We start from the raw sequence: 19,140 nt of genomic DNA, 5'->3' as shown, positions 1-19,140 counted from the left end.
CCTGACAATCTCCCATTCGTAGGTGCTGGGACTAGGAGTGGTGAATTTCCTACTGCAAAGGGTCTCCCCAAGGCTATTCCCCAAGGGGCTCATTTAACAGGGCCTCTGTCATAGTCCATCAACACCTCTCAAGGGCTGGCACTTTCTACCTCTTTAAACATTTTCATACCTGCAGCAAATGCTTCCAAGCAACAGGGGTCAGGGTAAAGGCCTGCTTGATTGCCCTTTCCCGTAACACCTCCATCCCCCTCCTCCAGGTCCTGAAGTCCCCCAGACCAGTGTTGTCCTGAACTGGAGCAGGCAGTAGAGGGATAAGTAAATCCTAATAATAAATACTACTGTATAACAGCATATTGGATGCCAGTCCCCATTGGCTAACCAAATGCTTTCCCTGCATCATTTCATTTTATTCTCAAGAACCCTGGGAGCAGAAACCATTATTCACTCAACTGAAATCAGGAAGCTGAAGCTCAGAAAGGTTCACCAATTTGCCAGAGACACGAACTTTGCTAATGGTAGATCCGGAATTGGAGTCAGGGGTTCTGACTCCCGAGAACAGCATGCCATCCTCTGCTGTAGGTGTGATCCTCATGGGAGGTATGAAACCAGGATTTGGCCTTGGGCCTGTCTGACTCCTCAGCCCTGCTCATGCTGCTTAGGAGAGACTCACTGTAGGTATCATACAATGAGTTTTCAAATAAATAAGATTCAGCAAAATGCAGAGAACATCAAAACCCTGTCGGATGCAATTTAATGTCTCTTAGAGATTCAAGGAAGCATATTGTGCTCATTCAGGAATTCAGGACCACGGCTGCTGTGTTGATTGCACTGAAGATGGGCAGAGCTAGTCAACTGCTAAGGCTTCCAGGGATGGAGAACCAGGTAATGGAAAGGTTTCCTGCACTGTCTTAGTTTATCTTCTTATGAAAATGGTGATTGGATTTTAGAGTCAGGGATGGGTGACTCTCATAGAGAACTGTTTAGATGTGAAGACAGTTTGATCCCACTCACCAGATAGCCTATAATAATGAATAATAATAGTAGGTACCACCGAATTTATATGCTAAGCAGTTTCTAGACACACACACATATATTTAACATAGTATCTCATTCAAAGTTTATCAACTTATGAGGTGAATATTTTCCCAGGTTGACAGATGAAGACATGGTCACCCAGAGATGTTAAGTAAGTGACTCAATGTTACACAGCTGGGAATTAGAGGGTTTGAACCTGGGCACTCTGGTTTTAATCTAGAATATGTGTTTTAATCATGTTCTGTATTCTGTAACTATTTAGTGAGCCCCTGATGAGTGCTTAGCATGATGCTAGGAGTATTAAAGTGTTAACCCCCAGACCCCTGCACATCTTCTTCCTTAACAGGAATCATATGGGGACTGGTCCATGGCTTCCTCCCTAAGATCATGCGTGTTCCATGGGGCAGGACCCCATCCAGGTTGCCCAGCTGCGTACTCAGCCGTTGGTAAAGGCTCTGGCAATCAGCATCAATTGAGAGATTGAGACACCTCAGCTCATCCTACCACAACCAGCCACATGAGCTCCAGGCCCAATGGCTAGAGCTGCAAGAGGACCTGGGGTTGGAGAATGTGTAGCAGGGAGAGTGGAAACTCCAGGGAAAAGAAAGGGCTTCTGTAGCCTAAGGCCCTTCTGTTATAAGTAAGGCCCTGGGTCATTTCTAACAGCATCGGCTTGTCAGTAATACAGACTCGGACCCATCCCAGTCTTGCTAATCTGAATATGCATTTTAACAAGATCCTCAGGTAATTTGTGTGCACATGGAAATGTGAGAAGCACTGGTGCCATGGCCTCAATGTTTGCGTCCCACACCCCAAACTCATATGTTCAAACTATCCCCCAAAGTGGTGGTGAGGCCTTTGGGAAGCGATTAGGTCATGGGGTTGGAGCTCTTATAAATGCGATAAGTGCACTTATAAAAGAGACCCCAGAGAACTCCCTCATCTCTTCCATCCTGTAAGGGCACAGCCAAAAGGTGCCGTCTATGAACCAAGTGGCAGACCCTCACCAGACACCAAATCTGCCAGCTCCTTGATCTTGGACTTCCCAGCCTCCAGAACTGTGATAAATAAATTTATTGTTTATAAATCACCCAGTCTAAGGTATTTTGTTATAGTAGCTTAAACAGACCAAGATGACTGGTATCAGGAGCTATCATCAGAATGGCTGAGATGGCTCTAAAGCTCTTTGTGGAACTGGCTGGCTCCAGAGGTTTAGCAGGCAAAGGTCAAGTTCAAAAAGGTCAGCTCTGAGAGGTTAATATGCTAAATCCCAGGGGTTAGTGTCAGCTGTGGGTAGGTGGGACCTGCAAGCAGGACTGAATGTGATCCCATGATGAAGGTCGCTTGTATCTCTCTCTCTCTTACTTTCTGTGTGTGAACTGCCCTAGGCTTCCCTCTTTGGGGGTAGCCAGGTGTGCAAATGTGCCTGTCCAGGAGAGATGCAAGCGTTGATCCACAGGGTTTGAAGTCACTCTCTAAGTGGAATCAGACTAACCTTACCTCTGCTTGTTGTGTCTACTGCTGCCCTGATTTTCATTCATGAATACATAAGTGTATATTCCATGTACAGCTAGAAGTCTGTCCATACACAGGATTCTTGTATCTTACACAGAACACTTTGCAGAACACAGTTCTCTACTGGAATCCCTGTCTGCTTATATTAGACTTAATTATTTAAATTTAATCCATTAGTAGTTCTATATTTAATTTTTTAAGATTAAATAAATTATTCACCTATTAATAAACAATAAAGTTTAACAGCTGTTAATGAGCATTCCAAATAGATAAATTATTACATTGTGTACACAATACCAATATTTCCCCGTGACACAGAAAAGTTGTACCTATAAGAAACTTTACCATTTTGACCTGGTTCTCTTTTACTGTTAGCAAATATGAACTAATTACTCTATTATGTAGCATAAATAAGAAAGGGAGGAGGAGATGAAGGTGATTTACATGCTAAGAGCATGTTTTGTTCAACTCTTTTGACTACTCTAGCCCAGTGCATGCTTCTTCCCATTCCCAGCAACTAGGGGGAGATGGGGAGTAGCCCATGAGGGTTGCCATTGGTTACATGGTGTTATAAACCACTCAAGAGTAAATCGCCCAACCTTTTCTTGCTGGGTGTTCCCCCAGAGTATTGCTAAAAGAGCCTCATGTAAAACCAGAAGTAGGAGGGAGCTACACACTGAATAAGAAAAGCATCCATGAAAACACTGTTACTTTTATTATATAGGGAGTATAAAAGGCATATAAATAAAAATATTTTATTATGCGATTTGAACATTAAATTTCATTGCCATACCCCACATGCTTTGTTATGCAGACTGACGTCTGCTAGGAATGAGACTCTGGCATTGCCTTTCTAGCTTATGTAATTCTAAGAGGTCCTGAAACAGTGTACTAGAATTTCCACTTATGCAAAAAACTATATGTGTGTGTGTGTGTGTGTGTTTGTGTAGGTGTGGGATACGTGCATGGAAGTGTGTATATATGTATATGCACGTGGATGAAAAAATGTAGATACACTTGCACGTGTAGTCACTCATTCTGTTTGTCAGTTAACTATTTATTAAAATGTCTACTATGTGCTATTTTACATGCTGAGGATTCAGCAATGCACCAAAGCAGACAAAATCTCTGTCTTCATGGAGCTAATATTCCCATGGGAGAGGGTATTAGGCCATTCTTGCATTGTTATAAAAGAATACCTGAGACTGGGTAATTTATAAAGAGAAGAGGTTTAATTGGCTCACAGTTCTGCAGGTTGTACAGGAAGCATGGTGCTGGAATCTGCTTGGTTTCTGGGGAGGCCCCAGGAACCTTGCAATCATGAGGGAAGGTGAATGGGGAGCAGGCATCTCACATGGCGGGAGCAGGAGCAAGAGGGAGCAGGAGCAAGAGAGAGCAGGGAGGTGCTACACACCTTTTAAACAACCAGACCTCACAGGAACTCACTCACTATCTCCAGGACAGCACCAAGGGGATGGTGCTAAACTGTTAATGAGAGCTCTGCCCTCATGATCCAATCACCTCCCACCAGCCCCACCTCCAACATTGGGGACTACAATTCAACATGAAATTTGATGGGGACACAGATCCAAACCATATCAGAGAGAAACACCATATCCAAACCAACAAACAAGCAAATATTAAGTGAAGAAAACCAATTAGGATGAGTGACCAGGGTGCTACCTACAACAGGGTGACCAGGAAAGGTGTCTTTGAGAGGGTAACATTTAGACAGAGACCCTCGTAAGGAAGGGAATGAGGTGTGCTGGAGGGGCAGGAATCCAGGAGGAGGGTCCAGCTTATGCTAAAGTGTGGACACAGGGGCTCATTTAGAGGTTTGGGGAACACCGAAGAGGGTGTAGAGAACAGTGAGTGAGACGGGGTCTGTGTACCAGATAACAAGCTCCATAAACTAGGGACCATGGCGCCAGACCCGTGGGGTGAAAGTGGCTTCATAGCTCACCTAGCCAAAAACCCTCATTTTCTGGGCAAGTTGGAGCCAGAACTGGGATTTTGCACTTAGGGGTCCTAACCACGAGTCTGGGGGCTCTGCCCTCTCCCTGCCTCCATTCCCTACCCCTAAGTGACTCAGCTTCCCTGGTACAGGCCTGAGCTCAAAACAAAAGGGGTTACTTCCTGCTTGTTTATGGACTGATCTTGGTTCTCCTTCTCTGGCTCAGTCAGACTCAGAGCCTCTGGCATTTCCTTAACCTGTCTTCCTATCCCTGACCTTCCAGAAAAGGACTGGCACAGCCTTGTGCCCTGCAGATTCTTGATGAAATCATCATTCGCGCTTGTGCCATTCTTTGCTTTTACAAACTGTCTAGGGAGCCTTCATCGGGCTTCAGGTCTCACGAGGGAGGGAGGTGGGGAGCTACAAGCATTATTTTGGGAGAGGGGTATTATGGAGATGGTGATATTTGTGTTGAGAAAGACTGAGGCCCAGGGAAGTGACTGAGACAGCTTTCCTGGAAGACAATGACAGGCAGGCCCTGGCTTCCAATGGAAGGTCTCGGATTCAAGGTGGGGCTGTGGGTTATCTCAGCTCAGTCACTCTTTCCAGGGATCTCTGAGCACCAGGGGCCTCAATGCTTTCTGTTTTTGGAGACCTGCTGTATCTGTTAGTATTAGGTTCAGTTGCAGGACAGAAAGGCCAAATATTGAGTAGGCTACTGGCCAATATAATTCAAGTTTGCTCTTCTCTCACGTAAAAGAAGTCTGGGTTGGCAATCCAGGCCTGTCAAGAGGGCTCCTTGGTACCATCCACGTCCCAGCCGCCGTGTGTCTTTCTGTTTCTTAAGGTCACCCCAAGACTTAAGATGGCCACTAGAATTCCAGCCATCATGTTGATGTTCTAGATAGAAAGTAGGAGAAATTGGGGAAGGCAAAAGGGTATCTATCAGCTGAGAAACCTCCCTTTACAAATCCTTTCCAAAATCCCCACCCAGTGACTTCCCCTTATATTTCACTGGTCACCGCCATCTTCAGGGAAAGCTGAGAAATACTTTTTTGTTTGTTTAGGTGGCATATTTCCACTCTAAAGAAACTGTCATTCTGAAAGACCAGATGCTGGATATATGGTATTAAATCTCTGCCACTTATGCCAAAGCTCAGACCAGCTCAGGCCCCTGTCTGAGGTCCCCAAACTCAGGTGGGGGATGGCAGAGAACAGGCACCCCTTGAGGTCCTGATTGGTCGGAAAGAAGAAAGGAACTCCTGTGCTTAGCTCTCTCTCTCTCTCCAGATGGAATTATTCTCAGTGGATTTGTTGGGGGTAAGAATGAAGGACTCGAATAGAGGCCATCCTTGGAAAGATGGTCCCCCCTCACACTTGAATTTCTGTAACACCTGCCCATGAGTACGCTGGTCCCTGGACATGATTTCCTGGTTTCTCTTTATAAATGTGATGATATTGTAGTTCATAAGGCCGCAGGGAAGAAGAACAGAGAATAAGAAGAGAATATAAAACTTGAAGCAAAATATTTGTCATATGGTAGGCACTCAGATATAGTAATAGTTTACTATTGTTATATGTGTGTGACCCACAGATTAGTGTGTTTGTGTGTGTGCACATGTGCTTATATAAACACGTGTGTGTGTAAGCACATGTGTATGTGTGATTGTTCATGGAGAGGATGGCACAAAAGACAGAATGAGAGGCTGTGGCAGGCTTTGGTTTTTGTGTGTCCTGTGCCCTGCTCTGCTACCCAGCGGGGCAGGGCAGGGCACGGCAGGGCAGGGCAGGGCAGGGCAGGGCAGGGCAGGGCAGTGATGACAGGACCCGCCTCTCACAGAATTGAGTTTCCACGGGAGGTGCTTTAACACTAAAAATTCCTGCAGTCCAATTTTGAGGGCAACAGGCAGAGAGAAGCTGGGTTGCCAAGCAACCAGCCATTAACAGGAAATTAGTTGTTCATCTCTGAATGTCCTGTCCCATTTCCATCCTACCTCCCCGACTTCTGCCAAACAGAAACACTCACATACAGTGACACACAGAAACATACAACTGAGTGTCTCCAGGAGCTTTTAGAGAGAGAATTCACATTGCTGGACTCACATCCAGCTGGAGCAGGCAGGCCAGAGCATTACCAGTCACCTCCTCCTCTTTCTCCAACCTGTTTCTCCTTCCGTACCCATTCTTCTCCAGGCATTGCTCAGCCCTGTGTCCCTGTGGGCCCTAACGGCTTGCATTCATGTATTTTTCCCCTTGAGCTCCCTTAGGGCAGGGTCCTTTCTTCTTCACCAATCTGAAAGCGCCCTACAAGTAGTGGTACGCAGCCTCTCAAATCTCACCCTTAACCTCATCTCTCAAACCCTACTCAGACTGTATCCCAAACCCAAATCCCAAGCCTGATGTTTGGCCTAGGTTTCTTGCTTCAGGAGCTGGGCTGCACCTGTTGTCAAAGGGGCAGAGCCACCTCAACACTCACTTGGGGTGTGTGAGAAATCGATGGCCCATCTGGGGAAAGAAAGGGGAGTGGAGCAGGCTTGCTTGACCTCCCATATTTGCCAGGCCTGGGTCAGGGGCTCAGGCTAGGAGCTGCTTTTGCCTCAACCCTGTCCCAACAGAGAACAGTGAAGCGGGGGCTCCTTCAGGTCACCTGATACTCCTGTGGAACATGCCCCTTCCTTGGATCTGTTCTGCCCTCATGGGTAGCACTTGGGGTCTTCATAGGCACAAATATATCTGGAGAGAAAGCCGCATACTCCAGCCGAAGCCATATTTCTAGCAAGTTGACCTTGAGTCCTGAGGCCCCTTCTCCATCTATTCCCTCCCTCCACACATTCATGGACATGGGCAACTGATCCCCAATTAGCAATGTCAATTGGACTACACACTGGGCTAGACTCTGCTATAATTCCCCTCTTGGAAGGAGCCCATGGCCCAGGGAAAGAAACAGACATGTACGTTGTTATGCGCCCAGCTGAGGCATATGAAGGGTGTGGAGACCCAGGCAAGGAGTAATTCAGTCTGTTGAAGTTGAGGGGGTGGGTGGAGAGAGAGATCAGGGAGCAGGTGATATGCCAGTTGGACTTTGGAGTATGAATAGAAGCTTGCCAGAGAGAAATGTTGGGGACAGTGTTGAGGAGAGGGCACTCCAAGCAGAGGCAACAGCCTGGACATGGGCTGTGTATAAATAATCGCCCTCCAGAATTAAGGGGCAGTATTGCTGTGTTTTGAAAGTTAATATTTAAAGAACATTGGGATAGGGGCAAGGAGGTTTAGGCCTCAGCTCTGACCCTGACTGGTTGCGCATCCTCAGACAAGTTATGTCACCTCTCTGGACTTCTGTTTTCTCATCTGAGAAACAGAGGCTTGGGCAATCTCTGGGGTTGTTCTCAAGCCTGACAACCCGTGGCTTTGTTTGTGTAGGATGTTCATCTGCGGGGAGGAGGCCCAGGTGGGGGTGTTGCAGGGGCTGTGGTCCCGAGACCTGTCTTCTCATTTCTCCCCACTTCCCTCCCTCCCCACTCTGGGACGGCCTCATTGCCTTCCAAGGGTCTCGTGGCAGCATAGAACTCTGAGCATTACAGTGACCTTTGCAGAAAATTGCTCATTTCAAAAGATTTAACTGCATTTAAAGTTAACGTGGGAGGCTTTTAAGCAGGGATCGGCAGGTATCATGGAGTGTAAGGATGGGCTGTGATGTGTCTTGGAGACCAACAAAGGCTGAGGGAAATAGGAGTTTGCCCATTCAGCACCTTTCCCAAGATGGGAGCAAACAGCTGAGGTCGGAGCTCCTGGATTACACACTGAGGCGTCCCCTGCCTGAGGAATGCTCTGAGCTGAGAGAACAGGATTAAGACCCGAGCAGCAACTGTTCTCACAAGTTCTGTCCTATAAGAAGCATTATCGTCATGCAGGAGAGGAAGGTGATGAGAGGGGCAGAAAAACAGCTTATCCTGACTCTCCTGGGTCCCCAGCCTCTCCTGTACAGCCCAGTCTACTTACTGGCAGAGCAGGAGGCTGCCTGGATATCTTTCCTGTCCCAGTGACACCTTCCTTTTTTTGATTACAGGAAAATCCCAAGAAGACAAGAAAGGTCACATCATTAACACACGAGGGTGTTAGCCTGCTGGCCTCTTGGGAGGCCACTGAAAGGAAAGAATGATGAGGTGCCCAAAAGGGAGATGGAAGGACCCCAGACAGGCTTGACGCTATGCTGTAGCTCTGGGGGGCCTCCGGGCAGCCTCTCCACTGCCTGGCAGCAGGGCTTGTGGAACAACTGATCCTATTTCAGCCTCATGAAATCACGACTTTCAATGCCCTTCAGGGCCCCAGGGAGGAAGACGGTCTCTCAGTGACAGGAGCAGGGAGAGGAAAGCTTGACCTGTTGCCCCCATTCCTTGGGTGGTCACTGCTTTCTGGCCTGAGGCTTTGAATCTTCAAAGCCTTTTTTAATGTGAAAGAAATGTAATTTCTTTGTCAAATCAAAGGCTCCTTAGCTGTGCAGAGGCTGCTCAGCCCAAACACCCTTGCCTTGGGCAGAGCAGAGGCCTGATGACTTGCCATTGGTGTACTTGTGCATATTTAATTTAATTTGTATTTATGGAGTGCTGCGCTGTCTGCCTAGGTGGGGGCCTGTGTGCTTGAATGCTCCCTTTTGCAGGCATCTCTGTCTGCAGGCACTCATGCATGCCTGTGTATTATGTGTTTGGCATACGTCCATGTGCCCTCATGTGCAGGCCTAGCCTAGTGATTCCGGGTGGAGTGCGCTTATGTGAAGACACTAATGGATGCAGTGGTGGGGTGGGAAGAAGAGAGCCACAGAAAGCCTGTGCCTGAAGCATCTGTTGCTAAAGTGCTGAGAACACATCAGCATCTCAGAGAAGCCACTGAAGCCTGGGCCCCAGTGAACGGAGGGCCAGAAAAGCTCAGGTCCACTGAGCTGTCACCTCGCTAGAGGTCTCTGGGGACCTCAAGAGCCTAGTGCCTCTGTGACCTGGATCTGGGCAAAGGATTTCCCATCATAGCCCCTCACCCCCTCGTTATTAACTACTCAAGAATGTCCCGACCTCCTTTTCCCATCTGAACAATGGCTAGCAGGGTGGCTGGCTGGAGAGGGAGGAGGAGGGCATGGATATGAGGACTTTCCTGGGTAACGTGGGCAGGGGTGGAGGCTGAGGGAAATAGGAGCTTGCCCATTCAGTACCTTTCCCAAGAGGGAAGCAAACAGCTGAGGTTGGAGCTCCTGGATTACACAGCCAAGGCCTGGCCTCCTCCATCTGACTTGGATGCCTGATCTGAAGATGGATCTTGGCTGGAGGATCTGTAGAGGCAAAGCACAGAGATGGTGGGGTGGACGAAAGGGCTAGACATAAAGAGATAGGTCTCATTACTCAGGAGAAAGTTGCATTCTCAGTTTTTATAATGCTCTTGAAGAGAAGAGTAAGTTTTTCTCACTTGTAGCTGGCTGGAAAGCCAGGGCTGGGTCAGGGTTCAGGGAGCAGGAATAGGCACTGAGACCTTTTTGGCTGTGGTGATAGATGGTGCTGATGAACGTGAAAGGATGCTGTGGGTGGAGTTGGGGGAGGGGTTGCCTCATCTCAGGACAGAAGGGGCAGAAGGGGATTATTGTCTACAAAAAGTGAGGTGGGGGTGGGGAGGCCTGAGGGATCTTTCATCTCTTAGTACCTATTCCCTCCCTCCCTCCCTCTCTCCCTCCCGAGCTTCCTCTTCCCCAGGGTCCTTTCTCTCCCAGCTTTCTCTATCCAGGCACTCCCCAGCCCAGCTGGTCAGCCTCTCTTCTGGCTCTTGAGGTCTATGAGGGACACTGGCCACTCCTGCGGGACACACAAGACTGTCTTGCGCCTCTCTCTCTGTGATCATACCAAAAGATTCTTCTGCTTCCTGCCCCTGGGTTGGCTAAGGGGCTGCTAAGTGCTACCTGCAGGTTTGCATCTCAGCTCTCCCTTTCAGGGACTCAGCAGTGGAGGCTGTTAAAGACAGCGTGTAATTAACATTCTGGGCTGGTAGGTGTGCAGGTACTGCAGGACTCTGAGAGCTGGGAGAGCACCTCACTCTGCATTCCCACCTCTTCATTCTCTCTCCCCAGTTTGCTTGGATTCCCATGTGTGCTCTCTTTCTGCATCTGTCTGCTCTCCTCTCTGTTATCTCCCTGTCTATCCTCTCCATCTCTCCCTGGCTCTGTGTCTCCTTCCAGCTCCTCTGGGCTCCAGATGCCTCTCAGTCTTACATGGTTAAGTGTTTTTTTTCCCGCTTCCTGTTTTCCTTCCCAGAGCCTGCCTGCCTCTTTCTTTCTAAGTGCTCTGATCTTACAGTTCCTGTCCCTGTAGGTCTCCTGCTCTATCAGCCTGTCTCTGTCTCTCTCTTACTCCCCCCACACTCCACCCCATCTCCTATTTGGAAGGTAAATGTTCAAATAAATGAAAAAGGTCAAACCCCATGTGCCTGGCAGTAGAAAGCAACTTTGCAACCCTGGGAGCAAGCGTGGCAGAGACTGTGTGGAACAAAAGATCCTCAGTTACTGCCTCTCAGTGCCAGGCTTACTGCTCTAAAAAAAGAGGAATTCAAAGTAGGAGAGGCAGAAGGGCCTTGGTGGGGCTGTGGAGCTGGAGGTATAGCAGGCAGTAGTGGGCGTGAGAGGACTCAGCCCCAAGACACTCCAAGAATTGTTTGTACCTCTCTTATCTGGCTTCAGATTCCAAGCCTTCTCTCCATCTGAGCCACTCTATGGGCCAGCTTCACTGGCCCCACGGCATGTTAATGATGCTCATGCCCACCGGGACCTCACCCCCAGACACACACTTACGCCATTAGAGTCCCCACTCTATTGCAGGCCCACAGTTCTCCAGGCCACAGCTCTGTCATGAACAGGTGTCAGGGAAGCCATCCTTACAGGCTTGAGACAGACTTCAAATTCCCTTCTTACTTCCCTCTTTGAAATCCCCTCAAATTCAATGGGAATCTATCTCCCAGGAACAGACCTAAATTGCATTTTAACCAATTTCTATTCTTTCCCACTTTCTCTTCTCCAGTGGGTAGTGGATTGATAGAGGATGGGGTAAAATTTACTGTTTTATGTTTCCAAAGACCACCTCTGTAAGTTATAGGAAAAGCTGGTGTGATGGTTAACATTATGTGTCAACGTGACTGGGCTAAGGAATGCCCAGATAGCTGGTAAAATGTTCTTTCTGGGTGTGTGGATGAGGATAAGTCTGGAAGAGATCAGCATTTGAAATGATAGGCCAAGTAAAGAAGATCTGCCCTCCCCAATGCGGATGGGCATCAACCAGTCTATTGATGGTCCAGAGAGGAAAACAAACAAACAAACAAACAAACAAACAAAGGTGGAGGAAGGGAAAGTTTGCTCCCTGTTTGAGCTGGAACATCCATGTTTTCCTGTCCTTGGACTTCAGTACTCCTGGCTCTTGGGCCTCAGGACTCGGACCAGGATTTATATCATTGTCTCCCTTGGTTCTCAGGCCTTCAGACTTTAAGCCACTCACTTTAAGCCAATGCATTACACCACCGGCTTGCCTGGTTCTCCAGCTTGCAGGTGGGCAGATTGTGGGACTTCTCAGACTCCATAATCGTGTGAGCCAATTCCTGTAATAAATCTCTCTGTATCTATACCTATCTATACTTCCTATTGATTCTGTTTCTCCGGAGAACCTTCACTAACACAGGTGGTATAGATTTTAGAGTTAGAAGTTCAGAGCTCAAATCTAGCTTTCCCTACTTAATAACTTTGTGATCTTGGGCAAGTTATTTAATCTCCTGGAACCTCAGTTTCTCTATCTGTCAAATGTGGGCTCAATAATCCCTATCTTACAGAATAATTATTATGCCTATCTTACAGATAATGCCTATTTCAAGGATCCACTTATTAGGAGCAGCCATAGTTGGCAGTCTACCAGCCCAAAAAAGCATAGTAGTATTTGGAACAAGTAACTTATCAGGGATATCAGTTTCACAGTTCACCCTTGAGTTTATTCAGGAGGTTCAAGTGGATTCCAACAGGTCCTGGTGACCTATTTATGCTGATTTCTGGATGAAATTCAGAATTTGGGTTCCCCTCAAGGAGGAAAACTCTTACAGTCAGTGCTATGCTGTTGCTCCAAGGTCTCTGCAGGACCAAGCCTTAGGAATCAGGTGTTAGCCAGCCTGATCACTCACTCTGTTTTGATTTCTCCCCTTCCCTGTCCCTCTGACCCATTCCTCTTTCAGTGCTTTCTTCACCTCCCAAATAAATGATATTGCACCCACATCATTGCCTCAGGCTCAGCTTTTGCAGGAATCCAAATTGAGATAGCATGATATTGCATAAAGACCATGGGCTTTAGGATCATGTTCCAGTGCTGACATGATTTAGCTGAAGGTTCTTGCCTTATTTCTTAGTCTATTTTCTGCTTCCATAACAGAATACCACAGACTGGGTAACTAAAATAGAAATTTATTTGGCTCATGGCTCTGGAGGCTGGAAAGTCCAAGAGTATGGCACTGGCATCTGGTAAAGGCCTTAGTGCTGTGTCATAACATTGTGGAAGACATCACATGGCAAGAAAGTGTGAGAGTGTATCAAACAGAGGGAGAACATTAGAATGGTAAACCCATCCTTTTTATCAGTAACTCACCGTCACAATAATGGCACTGATACATTCATGAGGGTGGATCCCTCATGGCCCAATCACCTCTTAAGTGACCCACCTCTTAATTCTGTCACAATGGCAATTAAATTCCTTTTCTTTCTTTCTTTCTTTTTTTTTTTTTTTGAGATGGAGTTTTGCTCTTGTTGCCCAGGCTGGAGTGCACTGGCATGTTCTCAGTTTGCTGCAACCTCTGCCTCCTGGGTTCAAGTAATTCTCCTGCCTCAGCCTCCGAAGTAGCTGGGATTACAGGCATATGCCACCATGCCCAGCTAATTTTGTATTTTTAGTAGAGATGGGGTTTCACCATTTTGGCCAGGCTGGTCTCGAACTCCTGACCTCAGGTGATCCACCTGCTTGGCATCCCAAAGTGCTGGGGTTGCAGGTGTGAGCCACTGCACCTGGCCAGGCAATTAAATTTCAATGTGAGTTTTGGAGGAGACATTCAAACCATAGTACTTCATAACCAATTTTGATTATAATTTTCGCATCTATGAAATGGGGCTACAAAAATTCCTTTCCTACCCATCTTAGAGACTATGTTATGATGAGATTAAATGAGATAATGTGAGTAAAAACAATAACAACAAAAAAGCAAACCATAAATCAATATGTACATGTAAGGAGTTACTGTTGTCATTAATATTTGATCTTGTACATTCAACTCTCACCATCAAAAGGCATTTTGGGAGTGGAGATTTCAGGGCCATCTTTCCTGGCACAGATTTGGTTGAGCCTGTCCACCAGCCTCTTTTCATTCTTTGTGCACCTTTTGCACTGTGATCACTGAGGGCTCCCACTTATTCTTCACCTGGTTCCCTGACTTTGAAGTTATTTAAAGGAACTGTTATTACTGGCTTTGGAGTTCCTCACAAGGGGATTCTCAGATGCTTTTCCTGGATGTTTGACTTCAAATGTACATCTGACCTGCCATGCACTCTTTTCTTGTAATAAATAATTAATAATAAAATATAAATATATAATATAGATTATATACACTTACAGGATGCCTTTCCCTTTACATCTTTACATGACTTCTTTTTCTCTGCTAGTTAGCCATGCAGAGGGTTTTTTTTTTTTCCTTTCCAGAAACCAGTCTTTTTGATCCTCAGCACACATTTTTTCCTGGCTTTCAATGAGGATTTTCTTTATTTTTTTAAAATAGTCTATGGGTTTCTTATGCTTTTAAAAATGTTATTTAAAACTTTCTTTTAACCATTCCTTTTGATTTTTTTTCTTCAACACATGCTCTCATTTTCTATATTTCTCTCTACAAGAAATGAGCAATGGCATAATGGGTATTTTCGGCTTTCCCACCAGGGGATTAAACTTCTGGGTGCTCTGGTCTGAAGGAGGCAGAGCTTCACCCGTAAATGTGTTTTGGCCAGTTCCTGCCCTTCCCTCCAGAAGCACCCCTGCCCCTTCCCCACACTGCGACCAGCAAGCCTCGTGCCTGTGGTAGGGCCCTTATCTCTGTCACCACCGGGGAGTCGCTGCACAATGCCACTTTATCACTTGCGCCAGCTGCCTGAGCTCACTGCACCTCACCCTTAATTAATTGCACCCTCTGCCGTAAGGAGCCATCTCCCTCCCGAAGACAGCCTTCAAGACCCGTCAGATGAAGAAGCAAAACCCTTTCATCTTTCTGGATGGCTCCTCTCTTTCTATGGCGTTTTTTCCCCTTCCTGCCAACACTGATTCTTTTGTAAATCTGCTTGTGCTCTTGGTCTAGAGCCATCCACGAGGCCTGGACTCTGCAGTGAAATCAAGCTCCAGGAAGCAGGGTGTGAGGCCCATTAAGTGTGGCAGGGAGCAGAGGCAGGGTGTTTGGTCTTACGAGACCCCAGAGGCCAGTATTCAAAAAAGGTCAGAGGGCATGTGAGCATGGGGCAAGGTGGTGTGTGTGTCCCAGGTGGGGGGCGCAGTGACTGCTGGGGATCAGAGATAGGCTTCAGATATGGTTGTGAAGAATATTCTCCTGTGATATCATGCTTCACTATTGTGTCATAGACAGTGAGAGACCCTGCCAACAGAGGCACAGGCAGCAATGGGTTCTGCAAATCATGACGCGGACAGTGACACTAACAGTGAGAAAAGCCTCAGCACAGAGTTGCACAGAGAGACTGCCTCTGCATTCGTGACACTGACAGCACAGACACCGTAACTCCAGCCATGACAGGATCTGCACACAGGGACCCAGGCAGTGAAGGGCACTGCAGACCATACCTCTGACAGTGACAGACCCCAAACATCCATAGAGACAGTAACATCAGCACTGGCAGGCTCAGCAAACAGAGAAATAGGGAGGAATGGGCTCTGTCGACATCATAACACCAACAGACACAGCGACAAGTACTGCAAACAGTGACACAAACAGTACTAGCCTCTCCCAATAATACCAAGCTCTGCAAATAAAACTAAACTCCACAGAATGACAAACAGTGCCACGGTCTACAAATGGTGACACAGGCAATGACAAGCTTTGCAAACAGCTCCAAGCTCTGCAAATAATGACACACAGGGCCAAGCTCTGCAAACAGTGAGTGTAGTTGCACCTGGGGCATGGACAGCCAACCAAGGGCCACGCCTGGTTATTTCAAACACTGGCCCTGAGCGCACCCACCTGCTATCACTGTCTCTAACACTCCCCATCTCCCTCCCATTCTCTCCACTGCTTCAAGTCTCCTTTCATTTGAAAATCCTTTACTTGACCCACTCTTCCTTCCTCTTATCTGTGGGTGTTCTGCCTTTCAGAGCTAAGCCTTTCCCATGAAGAACCAGGCCTAAGGCCTTCTGGAACCCACCCCCTTGGCACCCTGGGAAGTTACGCCCTCCACTAGAACCCTCACCTTCATGCCCTGTGGTTTCTGTAGCTGAGCTGCCCACTCCCCCTCAGATTTCAGACTGACCTTCCTTACCCCTGGTTTCTGGAATATGCCCCCATCTGCCTGAAACGGGGTGGGGAAGGGAAGGATGACCCCCAGACCGCATGAAGCCATATCTGCTCATCTCTGCTTCCTGCTTCACTATGACCCTGTGAGGTGCAGGGTGTGAGGAGACAGAAGCACATGGAAGAGGATTCACCTGCCAGGGCCATAGAAATCCTGCGCTGCTGTCCAGCACTGGGATTCGTGTCTGCCCAACTCTCAGGTGGATGAGTTACTATTACGGGTGATGTAGCAAAGCAGCTTGGTGTGCAGACCACAGGCAAGAACTGCTTGAATCCTGGCTCTGTGATCTGTGGGAAATTATGTAACCTCTTGCCTCCTCAGTTTCCTCATCTGGAAAATGGGGATAATAATTATACTTATCTCAGAGTGTCTGAGTGAGAATTTAATGATACTTAAATGCCTAAAAGGGTTTTATTGGAAGCTGCAACTGACCTGCTCAGCCCTGCTCTGATCTCATTTCCTCAGCCTCTCCCCTGTCCCCGCCACTCCACACAGCCTCCTTGCTGTCTTCCAACCAGCTGGACCCCTCCCTGCAGGGGTGATACACGCTGTTCCCTGTGGAGTGAGCTTTCCCAGATGTCCGCCCAGCTCACCCTTCCCCTCCTGCAGGTCTCCAGGCTCAAGTGTCACTTCCACAGAGAGACTTCCCTGACCGCCCTGGGTAAAGCGGCGCTTTCTCTAGCTCCGGCTCCCCTCAGCCTGCTTTAATTCTTCTTTTGTCACCACTTTTATTGCCGAGTCCTGTAACCTCTGGGAGGGCCTGGAGCTCAGGGGCATGGGTTGCAAATGTAAACAGGGCAATGCAGGGAAGCCAGCATCCATGGGAGGAGAGGGAGCTGTGCTGTGGCTCCCTGAGGACTTGAAGCCAGGCCAGGAGGATGTCACTGGCTCTTCATAGGGATCCCTCACCTAGGCACGCCTCAGCTGAGGTGGCCTTTCCCCTCCAGCAGCCCTTTGATAGGAACCGGGAGGCCTGCTGGCAGCAAGGGAGATGACATGCCTGAGTCTTGACACTGACATTTTCCCCCCAGCAAACAGGCATGAGGGCTGGAAGAGGAGAAAACAAAACTGGCCAGGAGAAGGCAACCTTCCCTGCTGTGGTGACAGTCATGAGCTGTCAGCTCCTCTGGGACATCCTCTCCCTTTCAGTTCCCTGCCTGCAACACAGTTCTCCCTCCCTCCTGCCAGAGGAGGCTTGGGCTGGCAGAGAGAAGAGAAAGAATAACCAGAGAGGGACCAGGCAGAGGGGAGATGAAACCAGCATGTGCTGGTGCCTTCGAACTGCACTGAGCTCAGACACGCAGGCTCTGAGGTTGTAACAGTGCTTCCCTCTTGAGGCTTCCTCCAGGCAGGGCCCACAGAAGCTGCCGCTGCAGTCTCTGAATTCCAACACTCCAGATGTGCAGGGGGCCAGATGCACAAACCCAAGCCTCAGAGCCCTGGGTTGAGATGCCTGGGCAACAGAGAGCAAGGACTCTGCCTCATTATGGCATGCAATAAGCAAGTAACTTCTTTCATTGAAGGACTGGATTCTCCTCCAGGTCTTGAGTTGAGATCCTGGGTCTGCAGCAGGTCATCTGAGCATCAAACATAATATTAATCTTCTAGGTATCTTGACTGCTGTGTGCGCAAATACTGTGCAGTCAGGAAAATGGCAGCTTAGTTACGGCCCAGTCCTCTTGTCGTGTGGGCTCTCCAGCCCCCTGAGTCCAGGCTTTGGGGGGCTGCACTGTGCTATCCACAGATCCAGTCTCTTTCTGTCTCCTGTGCCTGCTCCCTGGCTGCACATCCAGGGAATCTTCCTTGAGGTGTGGTGAGTTGCTCTACTACTCGTCCACCATTTCCAGAACATGTTGGAGGGAATCAAAGCCTTCCTGTAGAAACCAATGGGGACAGTTTTCATACTCTGGAAGAGTGCTTTAAGCAAATGAATAAGCAAATACCAGGACATGGGAAAAAGCTAGAGGAAGCAAGAGATGAACAAAGCCTCTGTTGGATCGTGTGGGGACTGGAAAACAGAGGGGTCAAGGCAGACCAGGATCATGGAGGTGACCCACCTGGTGACGCTGGTCCAGGGCACTGTGACTTTGTCAGTGAGAAGGCCTATTAATTCCTTCATTCACTGACTTGCCCACTCATTTATTCATTCAACTGAGCACCTGCCACGTGCCAGCATGGGGCAGCCCTGGGCCTTTGGATGAACAAGAGAGACATGAAACTCACAGTCCAATGGGACTGATTTCAAAGACCCCATGTTTCCCTCCGAGTTTGTGTGGTTTCTATATATCCAGCCCATACTGCACACGGTCAGGGCTGCTGATGAGAGAATGGGCATCAGAGCTGCATGTGGAGTGGAGCTGTGTGGTTGTGGTCAGAGCTAGTAGCAACTAGGGTATTAAGGATTTAGAATGCCAACCCTGCATTCAGTTCTCTTTATAGATCCTTTTGGTCAACTTCATAAAGTCTGGAGTTACGGAGCCCCTTTAGGTACAGACGTGCTCTTATCCCTGGAATGGGTAGATAGGGCATGGCTGTTATAGTCAGCTCCTGATATCCTAAACGGGCAGGGTCAGGGGGAGGTCCTGAACCCACCCCTCCCCCCAAACACACACACACAATTTACACACACACACTCATACTGACATATGCAAACACATATACAATTCACATACACTTATACACTTACTCAGGGGCATGGGTTGCCAATGTAAACAGGGGAATGCAGGGAAGCCATACATGCACAGACTCATGTAGACACACACATACAATTCACACACACATACATGCACACATTCACAGACACACACACACACACACATGTTCTGTCTCTCGTTCTCTGTCTTGCTTTATTTTTCTCCTGCAGACTGCTCCTTTCTGTCTGGCAGTGCTGCAGACAGGAGGCTTAAGGGAGTTAGGGTTAGGAGATGGTCTCTCTGGAGTCAGTTAGCCCTCAGTCCTCCTGAGCTTTCTGCCGCTGACTAGCTGTGTATCCTTGGCTAATATTTCTGACCCTCATGTAGCTGTTCTG

General features: G+C 47.9%; 1 long non-coding RNA gene across 1 annotated transcript; it reads left to right on the top strand.

The window, feature by feature from the left end:
• Positions 1-15,152: 15,152 nt before the first annotated feature.
• On the top strand, positions 15,153-17,760 carry LOC134761614 (uncharacterized). The gene is made up of 3 exons (XR_010140523.1): positions 15,153-15,700; positions 16,209-16,311; positions 17,144-17,760. It is a non-coding gene; the product is annotated as an uncharacterized LOC134761614 (long non-coding RNA).
• The last annotated feature ends 1,380 nt before the right edge of the window (positions 17,761-19,140 follow it).

The sequence above is a fragment of the Pongo abelii genome, chromosome 5 (genome assembly GCF_028885655.2).
Source record: "Pongo abelii isolate AG06213 chromosome 5, NHGRI_mPonAbe1-v2.0_pri, whole genome shotgun sequence".
NCBI lineage: Eukaryota > Metazoa > Chordata > Mammalia > Primates > Hominidae > Pongo > Pongo abelii.
The sequence above is the reverse complement of the archived record's forward strand: the minus strand, read 5'-3'. Positions and strand labels throughout refer to the sequence as shown.